Below are 23968 nucleotides of genomic sequence, written 5' to 3'. Positions count from 1 at the left end.
AAAAAAAAAAAAGAAAAAAAAAAGAAAAGGGAAAAGAAAAGCGAATGAGGGCGGCCCCGCTCCCCGCAGGGTGCAGCCGGGCAGAGCCGCACAGCCCCGCGGCTCTGCGGTGCCTCCACCCGGGGCTGCGGGAGGAGGAGGCCGGGGGGGATGCGGGGATTTTTTCGTTCTTTACAAAACCGCACCGCTCTGTTCCCCGGGGAAAACCGCCCCGGGCGGCGGGACGCGGAGCGCTGCGGAGCCGCACGCCCTTACCTTGCCTTCCTCCCGCCGCGGTTCGCCGCCCGCTGCCTGCGGAGCGCCCGCTCTCCCCTTCGGGATGGGGAGGGGGCTCCGGCCGCGGGTCCTCCCCCGCCCGTGGGTGCGCGCAGCCGGCGGAGGGGCTGCCCGAGGAGCGCTCTGCTTCGAACTGGCGGCACTTCTCGAGCTGAGCCCTTTTTTTTTTTTTCCTCCCTCCTTCCCCCCTTGCCTTCCTCCCTCCCTCCCTCTCTTTTCCTCTCTCCCTTCTTTCCCTCCCCTTCTCTCTCTCACTCTCCTGCATTCAAGGATGGCACAGCGAGCCACTGTGTATTTATGTACATAATAAGGCAGCTCGTCCCCTCCACTTCATTTGCATCATTACAATATCTGTACAAGCACATCACATTGTCTGTTGCTTGCACCTTTTGTTACGGTTGCTGTCACAGTCTACGCGACTTGACTTTCATATTTTAAATGAATTGATATTATACCAACACAACACACGCTCACATCCTCGGCGCTGGGAGCGGGGCTCCTCTGCCCGCAGCCCCGGCAGCTCCGCTCCGCTCCTCCGCCACCGGACCCCGAGGAAGGTGGGGGGGGGAGCGCTTTGTGGTGCCAATTATGGGTATTAGATATTCCTATTCCTATTAATTTTTCTTCCTCCCTTTGGTGCCGGGCCGACTTTTTTTTTCTTTTTGTAATTTTTTTGCATTGACCAACCTGTTTTTTTGTCTAACCTCGTGTCTCTTGTCCCCCGTCTCCCTTCCCAAACTCAGTCTTTCGGGCTGTGCACCTGCAACTAGGAGAGGCAGCAGAGGAGCTGGAAGAGGCACAAGCCTCAACGAGTCGTTGTTATAGCTAGAAAAGAAACGGTAAAAAAATACAAATGTCGTAGCATTAGGCAATTCAGCCTGAACGAATGGTTTGGGAAACGTCGCCGCGCCTCAGCCCCGGCTTGGCACTGCTCACCTGCTGTGCCTTTTTCTCCCGGTGCGTGCGTGTGTGCGGGGCTGGGGTCCCCTCGCCAAGCCCCGGAGGCTGCATGGGGTCGGCGGGCGCCAGGCTTGGCCGCGGGGGCAGCGCCCGGAGCGGCAGCGGGGGCCACACCGGGTCGCCGCGGGCGCGGGGAGATTTTCCGAGGGGAGTCGGAGAGACCCCCGCCGCGGGCTGCGGGCAAAGCGTCCTAATGGAAAGACAAAGGCCGGACCGTCCGGTGGGGGTCCTGTGGGAGCGGGGGAACGAAATGCGGTTCGGGAAGGAAAGGAGAAAAGTTTCGCGGGAGCGGAATTATCATCATAATGGAGGTAAAAATGTGAGCAGGGGAAGGGAGGGGGGAATCCTATTCTGCTGGCATTTTCTGTCTGTCTTTGTGATATGGTTCGGGGGAAAAAGGGTCCTTGATATGCGGTAGATAATTCTTATCAGCCCCACGCAGCCCATTTCTAAAGTAAGTGTTTTAATTACTCCTCCTGTATTACCCTTCATCCTCTGAGAGGAGATACATTCTCAGATTTATGCAGCGGAAAAATACAAAAGAATGTGGTATTAAAATATATACATATATACATATCCCCCTCTTTTTCCCTTGTGCCCAGGACGAGGGAGACGGCGCCGCATCCCGGGATCGCCCCGGCACGGAACGACTCCGGAACGGGGGAGCGTCGCCCTAGCGTAAAAACCACATGAAAAGCGGCTTTGGGAGCGTGCAGAACTACCCCCGAGCGGGGATACACGGGGGTGTCCGAAGCGGGGGCCGGGGGACCGAGACCCGCGGAGGAGCCGCTGCGCTCCCGGGGCGATCCGCGGTGCTGCTGCCGGGGTATCCCGGGCTGTCTGTGGGGCCAGGGCCGCCCCCGAGTGCCACCAGAAGCACTGGGGACAATGCGGGGGGACGCGGTGTCCCCCCCATGCCCTCTGGAAGAGAAAGATGCTTTCCTCTGCCGTTTGCCTTCTGTACTAAAGATGTCATCTGAAAGTCTGGGAGGAAGGGGAGACCGTGCTCAGCTCTCTTCCACGGTAACAACCATATTCTTCATATGGAAAAATATGATAGACAGCGGGGAAGGTTTTTTTTTCCTCTTTCTTAAAAAAAAATAAGAAAAGAAGGAAAAAAGAAAAAAAAAAGAACCAACCTTTTCAATATTGATTCAACAAAAAAAAAAAAAAAGAGAGGGAGAGAATTTTAAAAAGAGAAGAAGCAGCAGCAGCAGTAGGGAGAATATAGGCTCAGCAACTCTCCAGGTTCGCTTCCTTATTATTACTATCCAGGGGTAATTTTTCATCTCTGCTAGCTAATCTTTGTTCCTTGTGAAGATAATGAATAGCCCAATCCTTATCTCCTGGGCTCCTGGAGGCTGCTGGAGAATGGGGTTGAACAGGGTTGAAAATTGGTTCCAAAGTGCTGCTGAATAAATGGTGTTCCTTATCTCTCGCTTCCAGATTATCGGAACCCTTTCAAAACTCACACAACAAATACAGCCACCGCATCTAATGCATCATTTACCAGAGCAGATCTCCGCGTTTGATCGGCAGATAGGCAAAATCTATGTATTCCTTGCTGTACTTAGTATGCATGGACGCCGGGCTGCTGTGCACGCGGGGTGCCCCGCCGGGCCGGGACACCCCCGGGGCTCTCAGGAGACTGTCCCCTGCCCTTCCCCGACGCGGGGAGCGGGGTGCGAGAGCGAAGCACGGCGCAAGGTGGATTTGGCTCCGTTGGGACCTGCGGAGGGGGAGGGGGGGGACACGAGGTGCCCGCCTTGCTCCGCGCATCGCCGCCCGCACCAGCTGCTCCGCGCTGTGGGGCAGCCGGGCAGGACCCCAAAGCCGGCACCTCCGGCTCGGAGCTGGGCGAGACCCTCATCCCACGGGCGGGACGGGGCACCCGGGGCAGCAAAACCCCACAGAAAGGGAATTCCTCCCGCCTGGAGTTAGCCTGAACTCTGTCCACTCAGAGAAGCACCAGGCTCTTTCCTTTTTTCCCTTCCTTCTTTCCTTCCTTTCTTTTTTTTTTTTTCTTTTTCCTCCTTCTTCTTTTTTTCTTCTTTTCCATATTTTTTCTTCTTCTTTTAAACTTTTAATTTTGTTTTTTTTTTTTCCTTCTCTATTTTTTTTTTTAATTGATTCCTATTCTGGCGAATCCCAGAATAACAACAAACACCACTCAGCCCTTGCTCCGGAGCAGGTGATTCTACAGCGCTGAGCAGCCCTCACTGCCCCCTTCTTTCCCCGGCAGCCTCTGACCTCGTGCCCAGCTACCAAACAAGACGGCATTTTATTCTGCACACCGTATGTCCCCAGCACAGCCCCACTACGGACACCGTGTCCGCAGTGCTGCCGTCCCCTTCCTCTGTCTGGCACCCACCCTGCGCTGGGTGGGGAGGGCTCAGCCGTCCCCTTCTCCAGGAAAAGGAGAGAAACTTTGGTGCGAAGTTGCGGGTGAGCAGCAGCCCTACCAGCCCCTGCCCGTGCACAAGAGTTTTGCAAATGTTCAACTTGTACTAATTTTTTTACAGTTGTATTCACAGTTGTTCCCTGTAAAAAATGGACCTGTGTTAGTTTATTAATAACCTAAACATTACGTATTAAAGACCTATGAGTGACACAAGATGACAAAAAGCTGTATTTTTCCAATATACACAAGCACACATTTAATAACCTTCTATTGCATCTCAGCTAGGCCTTCTCTCTGATGGTTCCCATGGCAACCGAGATAAAAAAGCAGCCATTTTCCATATCTCTATGAAAGTCTATTATATTGCAGGATTAGTTCATCTTCTGCTAAGGTCAAACACAAAGTCATACAACCTGAAATATTTAGAATCCGTGTACATTCATTTTTTTATATGCCCTTTCATTTCCCACAAAAGACGGGGCTCCTCTGAGGTTTTATTCCCCGAGAAAATGCTAAGCAAAGCAATAAAAAAAAATCACGATTAGCGGCTGATGAAAAGTTCAATTGTTTTTTTTTTTTTTTTCCTAAAGTTTTTTTTTTTTTTCCCTTTAAAAAAAAAAAACACTATTGTTGCGCAGATAGTGCCTTCCCCATTTATCTCTATCAGCAGCCGTGATTGCGGCGATACGGCCGCTAATTGGGGCCGGCAGCGATCTGCGGGCGGACGGCGTCACCTTCTGGCCGAGCCGGGCAGCACCCTGTGCACCGCAGAGGGTTCGGGCAGAAATCCCGGCTGTTTGAAAAAAATCCGCGTTAAAACACCAGTGGAGAAGTTCGCTGTCATCTACGCCGTGAAGAGCTACGGCTCTTTCTTTCTTTCTTTCTTTCTTTCTTTTTTCCTCTATCTTTTTACCTAAGGTCACTCTTGAAAACTTGGCAAACCAAAGGAGGGAATGCGTGCGTGTGGTCATTCACCTGTGGTTCACCGTGTTCCCCCACCTGTGAGCCTGTAACAGCCCACACCTGTGGCTCTGCCTGCTCTCAGGCTCTGACCCCTAGAGAGCAGACACTTGTGTTTTTAGGGCCAGTGTGCAGTTATGTGCTTTTAAACCTTAGGTCCTGGGGCTAGGCTACTTGCTTGCTTTTGGAGAGGAGGTAGCTGTGTTTCTGGTTGTGGGGCTTATAGGAAAGGGCAGAGGGCCAGAAGCACACCCTGAGCTGAAAGTTTGAAGAGGAGCACGGAGTGTCCCCACACGCAGGTGGTTTTCTTTTCTTAAGTCTTGTGGTTTCTTCTCTTCCCTCCTGCATCCTTCTCATCCCGGCAGCAGCAGACATGCTGTTTGGGGTCTGCAGCCCTGAAAAGCCCTCTAGAAGCATCAGAGGAGCTGCGTCCTCTGCCCAAAGTCATGTGTCCTGCAGCATCCTCATTCCTCAGGGCAGTGCTTTTGTTCTCCTTGGGACTCTGCTTGTACCTAGGAGGAAGGGGCTGCCCCCAGCCCTTGGGGCTCAAGGATGACCCCGATGGGCGTTCTGCTCCCCCACCTCACCAACGTGGTTCAGTGAGGTCTGGGACTCGGGGGAGGGTGAAATGCCCCAGGTTGGCCCTTGGCTGTTATTCTGTCTCTGTGACATCTGGTGCATTGCTGTGAGTTCCCAGAAAGAGGCCCCGATGGAGGATGTTGGGGTAGGAAGAAAGGAGCTGACCTCGCGATTAAAAGCCAACAGGAATGGAAATGCTTCAGACAGCTTCCAGCAGACGTCTCTGGGAAGAAAATCTCCTTGTTCTGCTCCACCGGGCCCTGGTGGGCTGCTTTGTCTGCTAATTGCTCACTTTGTGCCGCGCTGGAGATGCGTGATTTATCCCCGCTCCCGTCGCTGTGCCTGAAAAGATCTTGTGGAGTTTGAGAAGGATTTAAGCCCCACTGATCCTTCACGGATTGGTACGTTCACATGGGCTGACAGCGGTGCCAAGAGCCCCGGTGGGCTCAGATCAAAGATGCTCATCTCGAGCAGGAGATCCCACCCATCCCAGTGCTCTCAGCGGTGCACAGATCCCTGCTCCCTGCTCAGAGTAAGGTCCCATGCGGGGAGGAACCCTTCACACCGCGCGGTGCTCTCAGCGATGGGGGAGAAGCAGAGTAATTATCTGATTAGCGGGAATAAGCCTTGCTTACAGCTTGAGATGAATGAATGTTTGAAGCCCTCTTGGCTTTTTGGCTGCGATCAAACGTGGCATCAGTTTAACAACTGCATCCTTTATCTGGGGAGGAGAAGGCGAACCTATCTTGACGTGGGGCGTGAACTTGAGCTAAAAGGGCTCTCCTTCCATTTTTTTGTCTGTGCTGCGTGATGCTGTCGGGTGATACCGTGGGGAACACAGGGCAGCGGTGCCGGGAGGATGGGGACAGTGTGTGAAGCTGCGCAGGATATTTGGAGAGCGGTGAGAGGAGCACGTGCCAAGTGCCCCTTCACTTGTTTTTCCCAGCTCTGTTTTGGAGACGGGTGGGTGGTGTTGGGCAGAAAGCTGCCCAGCCCACAGAAGCCCTAGCGGTGCTTCCTATGGGGCGGATAAAAGCAGGATTGATATTTATTTATTTATATATTTTGTTTTTCTGGAATACAAACTAGTCACTTCCGTGCCCCAGGCACACTGGGGAGCCAGCCTGGTGTGATGGCTGTGCACCCTGCCCACAGTGCAGGTGAAACAGGAGCATCCCCACAGGCAGCCCTTTCCTTAAGGCTGAATCCTGAGCCTTGCCTGCTGGGCTCCTAAACAAAGCCCCTTCATTTGGTACCGTGGCCATGTTTTTTGGATGAAGGGATGGATTTCTCCATAAATCACTGTTTTTCATCAAATTAAGAGGGGAAGAGAAGTGGGGAGGAAGGGGAACTCCCCCAGCCCTTGTCTTGGTGACTTGTCATGCTTGCTTTTAATTGACAGAGCCCATTATTAATGTTTTCCAGCCGCCTCTCATCCAGGACTCAAACCTCCCTTTTAAAGCCCTGTCATGTTCAAAATTGACGTGTGTTGACTTTGGCCTGGGAGAAGCCGGGCCCTGGCTGTAGGTAGGAACTGCATGTGTTTAGTCTGGCGCACGTTTTATTTTCCCCTTTCATCAAATTAGTTCAGCTGTATTTTTTTTTTTCCTAAAGGAAAGAAAAGAAAAACTCTTTGACAATCCGAAGCTCTAGGTTAGAATTGCGGCGTTGCATTAAAACAACAAAAACTAACTCACAAATATGGGCTGGGTGGGATGGGGATGCAGTCCCTGCAAGGCACTGCCTCGAGGAGTGGCAGATGCTGGGGAGAGAAGAGCGGAGATCTAGTTCAATTGAGCTGCCTATCTCAGCATGTTCACCACTAGTCTCACCCATTTGTGTGCCATCTCTTCCTGTGTTGACACTGCGTTGTGTCTGCCCATGCAGTTGGGCTGCACCAGGGCATCACCTGTAGCATCCACTAGCTCCTATTATCAGGCTGTGAGCTCTCCTTGGCTCAGCCAAAAAATGCGCTGCAAGGCTGGCAGAGTGAATGGGGGGCTGGGAAGCCAAGGAATCATAGAGTCACTAAGGCTGGAAAAGGTCTCTTAGACCATCAAGTCCAACCAGTAAAAGCAAGGCCTTCAGTGCCCAGTATCCCCAGGAGGTCTTCCATTAATGTACTGAGTAACTCTGACCCTGCTTAGCTTCTGAGATGCTGCTGCTTGCCCACTGAGTACCTGGGATGGGCAGTGATGTGGTGCATCTCTCTGGGATGCAGCTCAGACCAAGAGCACATCCATCAGGAATGCAGTGCCCATGGGTGTGGGAAGGAGCTCCCATGAATGGGGCAGAACTGCTGCATGAGGGTTTTACCAAAATGGTGGTGTCTTGTTGGGAGAGGCATCTCCTTGCTAGTCAGTCTGTTGCCCCAGGTGCTTTGGGGTCAAATGCACTGGAAATGTCAGTGGTGTGCATATAACACGGAGCAAATCAAGCACTTGGCTCCCCAGTGGACCCCAAAATCATAGAATAGTTTGAGTTGGAAGGAACCCTTAGAGGCCATTTGGTCCCACTCCCCTGCGGTGAACGGGGACAAGCACAGCTCCATCAGGTGCTCAGAGCCCATCCAGCCTGACCTGGAGTGTATCCAGGAATCCATCACTTCTCTGGGCAGCTTGTGCTAGTGCCTCGTTGCCCTTACTGAAATGAAGTCCTTACACCCAGGGAAGGGTGGGGGAGATGTAGGGCTGCCGCCTCTCCCCATGATCCCTCTCCAAAGGGTCTGGCCCCATATATGGGGGCTGAAATATTTCCTTGCAGCTACTTCTGTAACATTAGTGAAATCAAAGCAAAACGTGTCAAAATTCCCATTAAGACACATTTGACTTCCCTTGTTTCAAGACAAAGTGTCTTTGCCTGCAGGCAGGTTTTGAGTTCGCCACAGCGGCCATGGGAGACTATAGGATTACAGGGCAGCTTGGAGCCAGGTTTTGCTCTCTTTGGGGTAAGGGCTTTTTCTAATCAGGATCAGTTTAATTCTGTCATCTGAATTATGAGCTTGGCTCTGTTTCTGGCTGGTGCAGGAAGGAGCCAAGGGGAAGGAGCGCGCTGCTGGAAGAGGGGAGCGGAGAAGGGCAGATCCCTGGGACCTGCTCTTTGCACTGCAAGAACTTCATAATCACCTTCCAAATGATGATGGATGGTGGAAGGTGTGAGACTTCTGAGCATTTTGGAGATACAGACTTACCCCGCAGCTTTGCCACTGATGAGCATTGTACTGATTTCCAGGTGGGGAAACCGAGGCAGGGAGTATGCCGCTTGTCTTTTCTGCAGCAGGGAAGGAGGCCAGGGGATGTGGGACTGCCAGAGCTGAGCAAACTCCTCATTAAGCAGAGGAGATGGCGAAGTCCCTCCTTTCCGCCTGAGAAAGGCAGTGTCTCCATATCCTGGCTCGCGTGTCAGGGGAAGCTGTCTGGCCCTCACCACATCCTTGTTCTGAAAAGGATACTTTTATTTTTTCCCATTTCTTTTTATTTTTTTTCCAAGAGTGGGGGTGGAAATCGAAAAGTTGTGCTTTCCCTGTTATTCTTCCGCAAACTAGCAGGAGACACTGGAGGAGGCAGAAGTAAGGCAGCAGGTGGACCTGTTGCTTGGTGTGAGCGATTTGGGGGTCCAGACTCTATCTGGAAAAGGGAATTGCTTCCAGCTGCCTGCAAGGAGAGGAGCAGCTGCCAGGAGTAGGTTAGGCAATTGCTGGGTTAGCCACTGGAAAATGCGCTGCAGTGCATCCTCTCCTTTGTGCCAACATGGGAACTGGCTCCTTGAACACTTTCTCCTGGTGGAGAGAGGCAATTCAGTGAGGCTTTCCCCATCCCGTGGCAGTGAGACCCCTCTGTTTGATAAACTCTGCTCCTGGGTTATGCTCAGACCACAGTTGTTAACAGGTCTGGGCCCAGGTTGGACTCGGATGTGTCTGCAGAGATGGGGAGAATGGATGATTTGCAGAAGAGTCCTTAGCAGATCTACCACTGGGTCCTGTCCTGCTGGGTTTTTATAAGGTTTACCTAGTGCCAAAGAGATCTAGTTGGTGCATGAAGTGTCTTCGACCCATTAGATTTGGGGACAAAAATTTGTCTGCCCTGGCTGGGCCAGTCCTTGGCTGGAGCAGGAAAACCCTGTAGGGCAGTGGAATGGCACAAACAGTGCTGGGTCTGGCTTGCTGGTGTTGGCCCTGCAGCAGTCAGCTTGTGGCAGGGCTTGACTAGAAGGGGACAGAGGCTGATGTGATGTTTTTGGCTTGGTTCCTTGCTGGCATAATCAATCTTCCAGAAGAGATGCTCTCTGCTCAGTATCTCTGATGTTATCACAGCCCCACTGTCAAGTGCAGGGTGAAAAAAAAATGTCCCAGTGCTTTCATTTTCAGTCACTTAAGCCCTGAGCATCTCTGAAACCTTGACTCCGTGCTTCTTTCTGCATCCTCACCTCCCTGCTGATGAGTGGCTCTTGCAGAGGGGAGACATCCCATATCGGTGACATCCTCCCCTGCAAGGAGCAGCTCTGCTGCAGCAGCATCTCCAGGGGGGTTTGGAGTTGGTAATGGGTGCCTGTCTTGGAAGGGCAGAGCTTTGTCTTGATTTATGCACTGGTGTGATGGAATATTCATGCAGAATGCCCCTTCCTGACTCTTTGGATGTGGATAGTAGACAAGAACTATGGCTTGCATGTAACAGGCACTGGTTCATCTGATTCTTTTCCCCATGGCCTGGTTTGTTCAGTCTGTAGAGACCTTTGCATCAGAGACCGTCTTTCTTCCTAAACCAGGAACTAATAGCTGCGTGCAAATCCAGGAACTCAGCAATCCTGGAATTCTTTTCTTGGCCTCCTTAATCTGATGGAGTCAACACAATATCTCTTTGACAGGGCCCAAAGATATTCCAGAGGTAGCTTTTATGGGGATACTACTTTGGGATGTGCTGTTTTGTCTGCTTTTGGGACTGCGGTGCATATTTCAAGGCTGCTGAGGACTGAAAGACATGATGATAACTTATGGATTGATGCTGAGAGTCAGTGTTTCTTTGGGTCATTGATGTAGGCTTCTACGACAGAGCTGCTGGAATTGGTGTCCAGGGCACCTGAGGTTCTCACGTGTCTCTTTGAATGTCTTCACCAACATCTGCCAACCTGGTCCATATATCCTGGACTCCTTTTTCTCCCATTTAGAGGGAGATACTGAAGGGATGGGAGATGGCATTGGCTCAGGACATGAAAGGCTGCACCCTCTGGCATGAGCCACCAGGTTGGGGGGGGACAGGGATGGCACTTCCCAGGACCATAAAGCGGGACACAGCCACCCCTACAAGCTCCACTGTGCTTCAGCAGCATGCCTTCACTGGGGAGCTTGGTGCCACCTTGAGCCCTGTCTTGCAGCTACCCTAGGAGAGCCTTGGCCATCCCTGCAGCTCCAGCCAGACATTACATAGTGCATTGCCACACACTCATGGGATTTGGCTTTGTGCTGGGTGCTGTGCTGGGGCAGAGCTGCGTAAACCTGCTGGGCTGGTGCCGGCTTCCCTCACACCAGGGTGCCCCACCAAAATAGCTGCTATGGAAAGAAGTTTGTTGACTTCTTTCTTTTCCTTTCCTTTTTCTTTCTTTTTTTTCTTCCTGTGTTCAGACTTCCCCAGGCCTCCTCAGAAGGCCCTGGCATATCATCCTACAGATGTGGCATAAAACCCCTGGTTGCAAAATATATTCGTCATGGCAGTTGGTAGTGTTGTGCAATCTCCATCAACTTACGGAAACCACTGTGAGATCCTATTAAAGAGAAACTCCAGCCCCATCCATCACTCCAGCCACAGTCACGTCTCCGGCTGTCAGGCAGGAGGGCACAGGCAGGCTGTAGGCACCAAGAGAGCTTTCCCTTGCAGTGGGTGCTCTATTGCACAGGATGGAAGACCTGGATCGGCACCAGGTCCCAGTGAGCACACCAAGGGCTGTGGGGTCACTTTCAACCACGGGCAAACCTGAGCTGGAGGACGTGGACCTCACCAAGCCCATCAATCCCTCTCCTTTGGGCACCTTCCCCTCCAGCCCCAATGTCAGACCTCATAGGGCACTGGGAAGGGGCATAGTGTTGGTGTGAGCATTCAGTGCTGATGGACCCTGCTCAGCCTGGCAGCTTTATTGCGTGACATCTCCTGGCCTGGCCACCCTCTCATCCCCAGCCACCTCTCCCTCTCTGCAGCCACATTAATCCCTGAGGGCTGCCCGGCCAAAATTGCTGGTGCTCCATTACTCTGCTGTCAGCATCTGTTACCCTCGTGAGAATCAGGCTCCGCATCAGAAAATAATAAAGGCAATATTATGAGCAGAGGGGAGAGGAGATTAAAAAACCTGTTCCAAGAGCCTGCTGCTCCCTGTGCTGTTTATTGCACGTCATGGCTTTGCGTTATTTTTGTTGTCACTGAAGTTGGACTTTTAATTTTCCTTCGATCATGAAGTGACTGGCTTGTAATTTCCCTATGGCTCCGAGGATTCAAAATTCAAAAGTGGTGCTGTGGGTTTTCATCTTTTTCAAAGTACCTGTTGATCCCCAAGATCAACTGGAAATGCTCTCACTGCTCATTGAAGTGCTAATAAAACCCTTTATCCCCTCACACCTAGATATGCACTGGGCTCAGTCCTGGGGTTAATCCAAACTCCATGGCAGGGATGGGGCTGTCGGGGTCTTTGTGTCCCAGCGCTGGGCTGGCTGTCTTCAACTTCGGGGTCTTGCTGTGATATGTGCCATTATCCAAGACTTCTTCTTTTTTTTAAGATATGATTTTCTTTCCAGTGTGTTTTGGTCAATTTTCACCTTTAATGCCTTTGGCTAACGAGCCTGCTGACTTTCACAGAATGGTTTTCATGCTCTGATAAATCTGTGCTTCAGGTTGGCAGAACTAAAGAGAGAAGGTATTTAAGTCCTGAAGCCAAAAATACTGTTTCCACAACCCCTGTGCCAAATACTTTATCTGTGATAGTATTTTTTTTTCTTCCTCCCTGTAGATGGTGGGTTTTTTTAATTAATGGCTGGCTTGTGTCAGTGCAGAGCTACCCAGGTAAATTGTGTAAGGTTGTGCTGGGATGATGTTATACTGAGGTCTCCTGTCAGGGGATCACTGGTTCTCCATCCCAGCCGTGGCCTGCACACCTCTGTGGATGGGGCTCCACAAAGTTGCGTTGAGGGACACGGTCTAGTGAGAACTATTGGTGGTAGGTGAAGGGTTGGACTGGATGATCTTGTAGGTCTTTTCCAACCTTGGTGATTCTATGATTCTATGAATATCCTGAGTTGGAAGGGAACCATAAGGGTCATTGAGTCCAACTCCTTGTGGTAGGAGGACAGCAGGGCTCTGCCTTGCTTCTGGTCCATCTAGACAGCCAGGTTTAGGGCTGCCCCACCAACACCTTTTATTGGTACAAAAAATTGGGAAAAAAATAAAGGAAAAGAAATTAAAAATCTGTTTGTTTCTGAAAGAAATCTCCCGGCTGAGCTTTCCCAGCTGGATGGCAGGGGACGGTTGCTTCGTAATAACTCCCAGCTTACTGTTGAAAACATCTTGGTCAGATTTTTATCAGCGTCGGAACAGGAGCAGCCTCGCAGGACTGTCTCTGGGGAGATTAGGTGGCTGCCAGCGCGGGGCAGGATCCTGCCCAACCAGCTGGGATATGCTGCATGTGACACTGATTTGTGCCTGCCCTAGAGACTGCATCCCCACTGTGCTTGGTGGAGGTGGGTGACCACTATCTGACCAGGTGATGTCTGTGGTGGGGAGTGGGCATGGGGTTACCATCTGCCCATGGTACCAGGGAGGCTCACAAGAGAAGAGAGATGAGTGTCCTTGTCCTCTGAGTGGTGTGGAAGGAGCAAGGAGGCTCAGGGCTGCCCTGTGTGGACAGCACCTGTGTCGGTGTCGAGTTGCCAAGAGAGAATGCAACGGGAAAACATCACTGAGGAGATGGAGACAAGATGAGAAACCAGATGGTGTGTGAGGAGCTGGGAGGGGTGAGATTTCGTAGAATCACAGAATCATAATGGTTGGAAAAGACCACTAAGATATTCTAGTCCAACTGTCAACCCACCTCCACCATGCCCAATAAACCACATCCCTCAGTGCCACATCTCCATGGTTCCAAAACACCTCCAGGGTCGGTGACCCCACCACCTCCCTGGGCAGCCCGTGCCAGTGCCCCACCGCTCTTTCAGAGAAGAAATGTTTCCAAATACCCGATCTGAACCTCCCCTGGGGCAACTTAAGGCCATCACCTCCCATCCTATCCCTGTTACCAGGGAGAAGAGGCTGACCCCCACCTCACCACAACCTCCTGTCATGCAGTTGTAGAGAGTGACAAAGTCTCCCCTGAGCTTCCTCTTCTCCAGACTGAACAATCCCAGTTCTCTCAGCTGTTCCCCATAAGATTTGTGCTCCAGACCCTTCACAGCTCCATTGCTCTTTTTCGGACACACTCCAGGCCTCGATGTCTTTATTGTAGTGAGAGGCCCAACATTCGCTGGAGGTGTAGCCTCAACAGAGCAGAGTACAGAGGGGCAACCACCTCCTGCTCCTGCTAGATGCACTACTGCTGATACAAGCCAGGATGCCATCAGCTTTCTTGGCCAGCTGGGCACACTGCTGGCTCAAGTTCAGCCATCTGTCAGCTAACAGCTCCAGATCCTTTTCCTCCATGCATCTTGCCAGCTGCTCTGCCCCAAGCCTTTAGGGGTGTTGGAAGAAGAGCCCATGAGGCAGCCAGTACTGCTTGGGGAGCCCAAACCCTGCAGGGACAAGCCCTCTGCTCACCTTCTGACTTCTATACACTTACAGAGAGAAAACAGCCCCGCTCCAGCCAGAGGGAAGGAGGACAGCTAGGCAGAGGCTCACACCAGCCCGGTGACACCTGGAAAATGCTGGTGGCTGCACTGGGCAGTGCTGGGGTTTCCAGTAAGCCCTGTGCTGGGGCAGGAAGTGTGCAGCAGGAGGCAGGAAGCTGGTGCCGCGCCATCAAGCATTCCTGCGTGCTGGAAAGCAGAGTCACGCTTCCTGCAGCCTGCCTGGAGCACCAACACCCCGAGCAGTACCTGGCTGGACACAGCCCTGCTGTTCTGCCCAGGAATGGGACCAAAGAGATGCTCAGAAGCACTGCTTCACCCTGAGGTGCCAAGACTCCAGCTGCAGCCCCTCTGGTGGTTGCAGCACAGCAGGGAGGTGGCTATCTCAGCGGAGATGAGGTGCATCTCCTCCCTGCCACACACCCTCCTGCTCTCAGGTCCCATCTCCATGCACATCTCTGCTCTCCTCTTCCTTAATTTGGCTCCTGGAGAAACCTAACCAGCATGTACCACAACAGCTGGCAGTGGACCTGTCTGTACAAGTTATCTCCCCTCCTCCACTCACCTCCATCAAGGGGTTATGGCCGAGAAGACAGCCCCCTACTGTGCCACCACTGTCGCCACCACTGTCGCCACCCCTCTCCCCTCTCCCCCCCAGGATGCATCCTTGGGATATTCTCCCAAAACCCCTTCTGTGTCCATCTTTGGGTTGTTTCTTTTAAGATCCTTCTGCTTTAGCACTGGTAAGATCTCAGCTGGACCTCGTTTGGGTTTCTATTTGTTTTCCTTCTGGATATCTGAAAATCCCTTTTGCTTATGGCCACAGGCTGCTCAATTAATCAGTGTGCCATTTAGCTGAACCTGGGCAATGCACTGGCTCTATGATGTACCTCTGAGAGGTTCTCAGATTTGTTCTCCTCCAGCAGCTCACCTGGTGAGATCAGTCTTCTGCAAGTTACAAATGTCCAAGTTTCCTCACATTATTGTTTTTGTTTCTTTGCTTGTTTATTTTTATTGTATTAGTGATAATTCAGTTTTGGGGCCCTCACTACAATAAAGACATTGAGGCCCTGGAGAGTATCCGAAGAAGGGCAATGGAGCTGTGAAGTGTCTGGAGTGCAAGTCTGATGGGGAACAGCTGAGAAAACTGGGATTTTCAGTTTGGAGAAGAGGAAGCTCAGGGGAGACTTTGTCACTCTCTACAACTGCATGACAGGAGGTTGTGGTGAGGTGGGGGTCAGCCTCTTCTCCCTGGTAACAGGGATAGGATGGGAGGTGATGGCCTTAAGTTGCCCCAGGGGAGGTTCGGATTGGGTATTAGGAAACATTTCTCTGAAAGAGTGGTGGGGCACTGGCACGGGCTGCCCAGGGAGGTGGTGGGGTCACCGACCCTGGAGGTGTTTTGGAGCCATGGAGGTGTGGCACTGAGGGATGTGGTTTATTGGGCATGGTGGTGGGTCAGTGGTTGGACTAGAATATCACAGAGGTCTTTTCCAACCTTAATGATTCTATGATTCTCTATTGCTCACCTGGTTGGCTAGCATGGGATAGTCCATCTGGGGATCATGTCCTGGCCTCACAATCCAAAACCACTGTTCTGCTGCTGATTACAACATTACTGCTGCTCACAACACCTGGAAGCAGCCTGGACCCTCTTGAGAACCCACCTCTACTCATGAGCTGCTCCGTGCTCTTTGAGTGTTGCTGTAGGCTTTGATGGCTCCAAAGCAGCTCACAGCCAACATATGTTAGTGATGCCAGCGTCCCTGCCCTGTCCAGCAGCGACCCCAGTGTGCACAGAAACCCACCCCATAGGAAGCGGGATCACAGCTGGTGACTGCGGTTTCCCATGCGGCCGCCGTCCCCGCTGCCATCGCCTTGTTGACGGGACTACATGCACACCGCGGGGTGCCGACATGGGGATGAGTTATCCAGAGCTCTGAGCACAGCGGAGTCGGCGGGGTTCCCAGGGAAGGAAATCCCAGCGCTTCATGAGCTCCAAAGAATTGCAGGCAGCAGGGAGCAGGAAGCGCTTGTTAGGAAGGAGCGAGGAAATGGAGCCGCTGCCCCAGCCCAAGCAAACTTTTGAGGACCGGAAAGTGGGAGTAGGAAGGTGTAAAAGTGCTTTGAGATGTGGCAAAGGATTGCAGAGGGCAAAGGGTGAAGGGAGAGGGACAAACACTGCCGCGGAGCTCAGGGAGGGGGCAGCCCGCGTGTGCGTGCCATGGAAGGGACTTCACGGTGGAGCTGCTAATTAAATAAAGAAAGGCTCGTCGCCATGCCTGTTAGGTTAACTCAGCGGGGATATTGCAAAAGCAAATTCCTCCCAGCAAGTGTAATTAGGGGGCCGGAATTCCTCCAGTTCCTTGTCCTTGCCGTGGATTCTGCTAAAGCCATCAGGTGAGGGGGAACAAGCATGTCCTATGCAAAAACAACCCCCTCCCAATGGGGCAAGGATTTCACATCAAGGCTTGACACTTTTCTTGCTGATCATTCCAGGGTGGAAAATACACATCAGACAAAACAGGCAGGGTCACAAGGCTGCTTCCCCCAGGGCAGCACACTCACATTAGAGGTGGAAAGAAGACAGCGAGGGGTCTGGGCAGGGCACCATCAGGATTTGGGAGGTGCCCACATGCAGGATCCAGCCACATCTGCTTGGCCGAGAATTTACAGCACTCAGACTGCTACATCCCAGTGCATCATCACAACAGGATTCTTTGGGATCCCTGGGCTCATCATGATACCCTGTGCTTATGTGGGGAGGGAAGATGCTCATAGGAGTCAGCATGTGAAGACATCTTACCTGGTGCTGGGGGACAGCAGGTACCTGGGGACAAGGGGACAAGGCAGACTGCATGGTGTGGGTCAAGGGGAGAGCCTGGGGCTGGGCAGAGGGGATGGAACACATGAGATGGGGGGAGAGGAAATGTGGGGGAAGGAGAAAGGGTGAGCCTGGGACCTTAAAGAGTAATTAGTCAAAGCTGAATTGTTTTTCTAAACTCTTAATGAAAACAAAGAGTGGGGCATGGCCCAGATGGTGCCAGGGGATCAAATAAATGTCGCGCTCAGGAAGCAGCTGCTACTGGGAATGTTTCCTGCCAGCCCTGCTGCTGCTCGCAGCCACTTTTATTATTTGTTATTTTTCAGGACTGCAGCTGGGGTTTCCCTCCAGCTGTGTGGAATTACGCTTAGAGCTGGTCCACGAAGAGCCCGCGAGCTGTCGTCCCTGCCTGCAGCATCCCTGGGGCACACAGCATCCCTGCCTGCTGCCCTGACCCCCGCTGCATGGAGAGGTCCCATTCTCTGGCTCAGATGCCTTGTGCCTGTGTAGAGGTTTATCCAAGGGGAGCGTCCCATTTCTCTGCCCAACCCCTGCAATAGTCCGTGGGGGTTCAACCTGTCCCTGCTCCAAGCCCATAGCTGATGTGAATGACCAAAGTCGAGAAATTTGATGAAAATGAATGATTTGGGGTGCTGTTTTCATCTGCCTGCTGCTTTTTAGGAGACAGGCAGATATTTGTCTGTATTCCCAAGGGCTATGAAGTCTGTGCTTCTAGAAAAAAAATACAAACCACAACTAAACTGCAAAACACTTGACTCCAGCAGCTGGGGATTTATGGAATCCTGTCCTTCATTGGAAATTTAAGAAAATTGCTGGCCCTTATTATAGCCAGCAGAGACTCCACGTGGGAGCTGTGCTTTTGTGGCACAGAGCAGTAAGAAGCCAGCTAGGTAGGGTGTCCGCTCCCAGAACAATGTGACCTCAAGGCAGAAAAACCATCATGTGGTAGGTGTTATTGGGGTGTACCTTTCCCAAGGGCCACTCAGATGGAGAGACCACTAGGATCCCTCCCGAGGAACCATGTGCTCATCTCCTGGCCCTTTTCTTTGTGTACGTGGAAAACTCCACATGCACAGCAGGGCAACATATAACCTTGTTGCAGGAGCATTGCCAGAACCAAACCCATGGCTGCTGTGGGATTTGGAGGTGCCCACCTGGGGTCCAGTGGTTGCTACTTCCCGGCTGTGACAGCTGGGGCTTGGCCAGCTCCTGCTGGAGACATCGCTTCCCTGTCCGTCATTGCGTGCCCCGGGGTTTGCTGTTACGTCCTCAGAGCCATTTGATCCATGAAAATCACAGCTGATCAAAGGGGCAGCTTACGGGAACGCGCTGCTGGTGACTTCCTCTGGTGGTGCCAGGGGCTGCGCGGCAGAGGCGAGACACAAGGGTTGTTAAGGTTGTTAACTGCTCAGCCCCTGCTCCCTCTGACAGCCCAGGAAAAGAGACTCTTCCTAAAAAGATAAAAAAAAACTGATGGATGATTTTGAATTTCCCCTTTTCCGCAGAAGCACATTTAAAAAATGTGAATTCCCACAAAAGCCTGATGGGCTCCTTGTGCTTGGGTTTTGCACAACTGTTGGGGAAGAAATGATAGTAAAAACAGGGACCCTGCCAGCCGGCAACAATTCCCCATTCCTCCCTTGTTTCTTTCAATTAATGTTTTGGTTGTTAGTGTGTAATTTAACTGTTTTTCCTTGGATGAGGAAAGAAAAGGTGAACGGTGGCTGTCCTGCAGCAGCGGCCACGTGAAGCCCTCCTGCTGGTGCACAAGGATTGCCACCAGGGTGGGAAGAGATCATCTCAGGTCAGTGCTACCAGACTGGGTTGCACCCACAGGGGAGGCTCAGGTTGGATATTAGGAAAAAATTCCTCTCAGAAAGAGTGGTGAGGCACTGGCACAGGCTGCCCAGGGAGTGCTGGAGTGCCCTTCCCTGGAGGTGTTCTGGAACCATGGAGATGCGGCACTGAGGGACGTGGTCAGTGGGCATGGTGGGGGTGGGTTGGGGATGGTCTGGGTTATCTCAGTGGTCTTTTCCAGCCTTTATGATTCTACAGGTCCCTGTGCTGCCTCGCCCTGGGCGGGTGACATTCAAAGCTTCCCAAGGTGCTTTTTGGCCCCCCTAGTGAACCAGGAGGATTGCTTGCAAACAAGGCCAATGGTGGGCTTTGTTCCTGGAAGCTGGACCATCCCCTGGACCAGCACAGGAGGGGTGGGATGACCTGTTTGGAGGAACCATGCAGGGAAGGCCACTGATCTGAAGTGAGCTTATGACTGGGACCTTTCTGTGCCAAGCCAAAGCATCAAACCACTGAGACCTTAGTCCTGTGGCCCAGGGCAGGAGAGGGCTGGCAGAGCAGAAAGTCAGCGGGCAGTGGGAAACATCACAGAGGGGCGGGCAGACACATGGCGATCCCACCCTGCGTGCTGGAAAGAGACCGCTCCCAGGTAGAGGGGGAAGCTGGCGGTGACAATGTGTTCCGGATGACACCATGAAATCGGAGAGGCTATTTATAGGTGGCTAATTGATTAGGGCGGCCAAGGCAGGAGGAAATGACTTTCAGGAGTGACAGCCAGCTTTGGAAAGGTGTCAGGGAGAGCAGAAGGCCCCCAGATGATTACAGTGCTCGAGAAAGAGATATTTCTGGGAGTTATTCCTGACTTGGGTATGGCCTGAATAGAAGTCACATGTCTGTGCTGTTCATGAGGCCCATTGGTAGGACAGAGCTGCTGTAGGCCTGGGAAGCCCCATCAAATATTGGTGGTTGTGTGTGGTGCCAGAACAGGAAACAGCTCTTGCTTGGCTTTTCACAGCTGTCCTTGTGGGTCTTTCTATCTTTTCTGAGCTCCACTTAGAAGCTTGAATTTCTCAGGTTTAATTCATTGAAGGTTTCAGAGAATGCCCTAAAATCTGTTCAATCTCTTCCTAGGTGGGATGATTTTATTCCACAGCTTCTTGAGCAGAACACATTACCTCCAGCCAAGGGTTCATAGAATAATTAAGGATGGAAAGATCACTAAGATCATCTAGTCCAACTGTCAACTCATGTCTCTGATTGCTCCAGGCCATGTCACTCAGTGTGACATCCACCCTTATAGTGAAAACCTCCAGGGATGGTGACTCCACTGTCTCCCTGGGCAGCCTGTATTAGCACTGTTTCAGAGTTTTTCCTAATATCCAGCCTGAAGCTTCCCTGTAGGTGCAACTTAAGGCCGTTACCTCTTGTCCTGACACAAGGTTGACCTTGCTGTTGGCCATTGGGCTACTCAAGTTAGCATCTGAGAGCAATGGCAGCTCTTCCTTGCAGCCTGAAAGACACAGAGGTGACCTCCAGAATAAACTTGGGCAACATCACATGCCTATGGCAGGGAAGAGGCCATTCTGTGGAGGTCAGGAGGCAATGGAGGTCAGCTGGCATGGATGTGGCTCACAGGGAGGTGGTGCCAGCCATGCCTGAGGGAGCGTGCAGAGCCATGTGAGCAGCAGTCGTGCACTGTCTCAGAGTCCGCTCATTTGGAAATGGTGCTCTTTTCAACGGTTCTGTTATCAGATGGAGCATTTCCTTCATCAGTGTTAATATCCATGTAGTGAAACAATGAAAGGGCTTCCTATCAGTTCCAAATAGGACGTGAAAAGCTCTCAGCGTTAAGAGTAGAGGATGCTGGAATAGGGCAATGGGAAACGCCTGAGTCACTGAAATGCCTCTTTGATTCCATTAGGCTGATACATTCAAAAGGGAAGAAGAAAAAAAAAAGAGAGAGCGAGAGTGGAGCTAGTTAATGATCTGAGGGACAGAGGGCAGGAAGGGCCAGTGCTCAGCGTGATCCCCGCAGAGGAGGGAAGGCACGGAGGGATGTGCTGGCACAGGCTTTGGAAAGTGGTGAGCGCAGCAGGGGGCTGTGTGCAGGGAATCACACGATTTGTTTTTGGAGAGAGGGGAGGCTCCGTGGGGGAATGGAGAAAGCTTTAACCCTGTGCACTTCATCCTGCTGCCTCCTGGCTGCTGTGGTGCAGCTTTGTTCCCTCTGCCTGAGCGGTGCTCTGTCCATGATCTGTACCGGGGCAGGGCTGTGCAGTGATGTGCAGCACGGGGCGAGGAAACAGACCAGGGAAAATGAAAGGTCTGAATGTGATTTAAAGGTCCCTCCTGGTGCTGCAGGCTCAGGAGGGGAGGGAAGGTATGTCTGCCAAGCATCCAAGGCCACCAGCCAGAGCTGGAGCAGTGCCCCTGCCCATCATCCCATCTGGGAGGGCACATGGCCACTTGTGCTGGAGCTGTGGGCATTTGTGAGGGATCTGCCAAGGTTGGGAGCACCTGCAGGCTGGGGCACAGCAAGCAGGATTTCCCGACTGGAGTGGGGCAGGCGGCCAGGGCCGTGCGGCTTTTGGCTGATGCTCTGTGGGGACTGAAGGGCTCGCTGCCCGTCCTGCCGGCCAGGTGTCAATCCCAAGGCTGCTGTACAAACACTCAGGCTTTGACACGTGCCAGGTCAGGGGCTGCGAGCAGTTTTTTTTTACTTTTTATTTGCTATTGTAGGAAGAGCTGCAAAGAGAAGGATATGGCAAATCTCTGCAGGGGTTGACCAAGCTCTGCATTCCCAGAGCCCTCCTTTCTTGGCTATGTGCCCCAGGCCTGCTCTCTGGAGAGGTGACCTGCTCCACATCCTTTACACAGGAGATGTACCAGGCTCCCAGGGACAGGGCTGCCCTTTGTAGCAGTGAGACGGGAGGTGCTGAAAAGCCGGGGAGCCGTGCCAGCTCTGCCGAAAACCTGCCCTGGGGAGCGGGTGGCCAGGAGGCTGGCACACAAAGGGCTGTCCTGTCCTCACACCTGCGGGGAGGCCAAGTGCTGACAGCTGGGGGACGATGCCCCTGACAGAGGCATGTTGCTGGCAGGGGGGAAGGTGATCACTGCGCCTGGGGATGGTGCTGTGCGGAGGGGACGGAGATGCCTGGGTAGTTGCTTCTCTCTCCCATCTCTGCAGCGTTCAAACCAGGGCATCCAGCAGGTGCTTGCTGGGATGCACCTTGGCCAATTTTTTTCTGCCGCTGTGGGAGGAATTGGTGCCGCCGCTGAGCTCCAGCACGGGCAAAGCTTGGCCGATGGTGCCCTCCCGCGGCACAGCAGTCCGGCTGCGAGCCGTGTCCCCGGGCGGAGCTGCATCCAGACCGGGATGCTCGCAGTGCCCAGGGGAGGGGATGGCTCTGGGGCTCTGAGGTCTGCCCCACCCGCGTCCCGTGGGCTGCGCTCGTGCTGGATACCCGCCGGGACCCCGGGGCTGGCAGGTGGCAAAGAGGTTCGGGGACACCCCAGCTGGGGCACGAAGGGATGGCGTGGCCCCAGAGGAGCCTCTCAGGGTGGGCAGCCTGCAGTGGGTTATGCTGAGTGCTCATACACCCCTGCTGTTCGTGCCCTGAGCAGGGACAGAGAGTCTCTTTCCTGTCCCAGCTGGGAAGGGCTGGGTCCCTGCCAGCTTTCCTGTTTGTGTTCCATCCTGCTGCTCCCCAGCAACCCGGCCCTCGCAGATCCCAGCCCTGCGAGGCCCCACCTGCACTGCGGGATGGAGCTGGGCTATGTGAGCAGCTTGGTCCCTGCTCCGCACATCCCCAGGGTCTGCACAGGTCACTGGGCAGGAGGGAGAACACCGAGTGTCAGTCGGCTCCTGTCAGTGTCTGAGCAACACTTCTAAGCCTCCAAGTCACAGCTTTTGGAGCTGCAGGGATGTAAGGGGTAGCTCCTTTCTCTTCAGCAGGTTTTTGCTGGGGCAGGGGGAGATGATGGGCTCCCTCCAGCTGGCTGTGCCAGCCTGTCCACAGGTATGCAGTGGTGAGAGATGCCTCCTGGAACTGTCAGGGGATGAGGACAGAGGTTCCAGCCCAGCCCTGCAGATGGGCTAAGGCAGGGCTGCTATCAAAGCAAAGCCTGGAAGCTCCCAGGATTAGGCAATTAAGGGCTTGCATTGTTTTCCCCAGTCCAGATGGAGTGGATACCGGGCAGGATTAGTCTGGCAAAGCTTCCCAGTGTTCTGCAAGGGGCACAATAGGACCTTGAAGAGAAGAAGCTGCATCGATGACAGGTGAGAGGCACGTCTCTCAGCAGCCTCTGCCTCCTGATGCACAGGGGATGCACTCGGGGCAGGTGCTGCTGCTTTGTGCTCCACTCTGCCAGGAAACACTTCCCCATGTATCCCAGCACCCCTGGGCTGCAGGGTAGGCTCAGAGGCACTGGCCCTTTTAGGGCGTAGGTGGGGAGGGATGGGACTTGAGTGCAGGCAGCAGCAATGGCTGGCAAAGCAGGTAATATATGCACGGGAGCAATAATTTGTAATAAGCAGGTAAAACCAAGACAGCCTGGAAAGATGTGATAAAGTCCCTGCCTTGCTATGTGGCTCTGCACCCCAGGGTTCCCCCACACCCTGGGACCTGCATCAGCACCATGGGGCTGCTGGCTCCTCTGCTGCAGCTGTACACAGTGAGGTCACATGAGGATTTGAGCAGCGAGCTGCTGGGTGCCATCTCCTGCCCCAAAATATGTCTTCCTTGGGCATGGGTGGCAGGCACAGGCCTCCTGATGAGGCTAGGGGACAGCAGCTTCCTCAAGGCACAGGGTGATGCTCCAAGTCCTGTGTGCCTTACATGGGATTTCCCAGAGTTTAGTGCCTGGCTCAGCGTCTTGGCACAGGAGAAGGATGCCAGTACTACAGACAGCACTTCTGTATGAGGATGTGCCTCCCCCTCTGCAGCTGGTTCCAGTACATAGATCGTGCTGTGGGTGTCTGAAACTGTTTTGAGGTTGCTTTTGTAAAGGGGAAAAGGGGAAGGAGGGAGAAGTCCTTTCATGCCCCTTCAGTCCCTGCAGCAGCCATGCTCCTGCTTCTGATTTTTGCTGAAACCCCTATTGTCAAGAGCCAAATATAACTGAATAGAAAGATGCACTCGAGCTGTGAGTGGTGGTAAGACTGAGACAGGGGTGTTCACTGCAGCCAGGGGAGCAGCCACACCAGTAAGCTGCAGTGATTGCCCAGGTCCTTGACGAAACCACAGCTTTGTCCTGTGGCACGCAGCAACAGCCTCTGTTCCCCTGTGATAACTAGTGAGCTGCGATAGAGAATGTGAGCACATATCATCGCCCA

The 23968-nt window shown here is 52.9% G+C and overlaps 1 protein-coding gene and 1 long non-coding RNA gene across 3 annotated transcripts in view; one reads left to right on the top strand and one right to left on the bottom strand.

The window, feature by feature from the left end:
- Window positions 1-447, bottom strand: part of GATA2 (GATA binding protein 2) — a 16436-nt gene extending 15989 nt beyond the window's left edge. The window contains exon 1 of the mRNA XM_021409441.1: window positions 256-447. The gene's annotated coding sequence lies outside the window, so the exon portion shown is untranslated. The remainder of the gene's footprint in view (window positions 1-255) is intronic.
- The window catches only part of LOC110404774, a 7142-nt gene extending 2960 nt beyond the window's left edge, over window positions 1-4182 (top strand). The window contains exons 2-3 of one of the 2 annotated variants that reach the window (XR_002442486.1): window positions 1839-2259; window positions 2683-4182. This is a non-coding gene — a long non-coding RNA (uncharacterized LOC110404774). The other variant, XR_002442485.1, reaches the window with a different exon arrangement.

This window comes from Numida meleagris, chromosome 11 (assembly GCF_002078875.1).
Source record: "Numida meleagris isolate 19003 breed g44 Domestic line chromosome 11, NumMel1.0, whole genome shotgun sequence".
Lineage (NCBI taxonomy): Eukaryota > Metazoa > Chordata > Aves > Galliformes > Numididae > Numida > Numida meleagris.
Note: the sequence above shows the minus strand (reverse complement) of the source record. Positions and strands in the feature narration are given on the sequence as shown.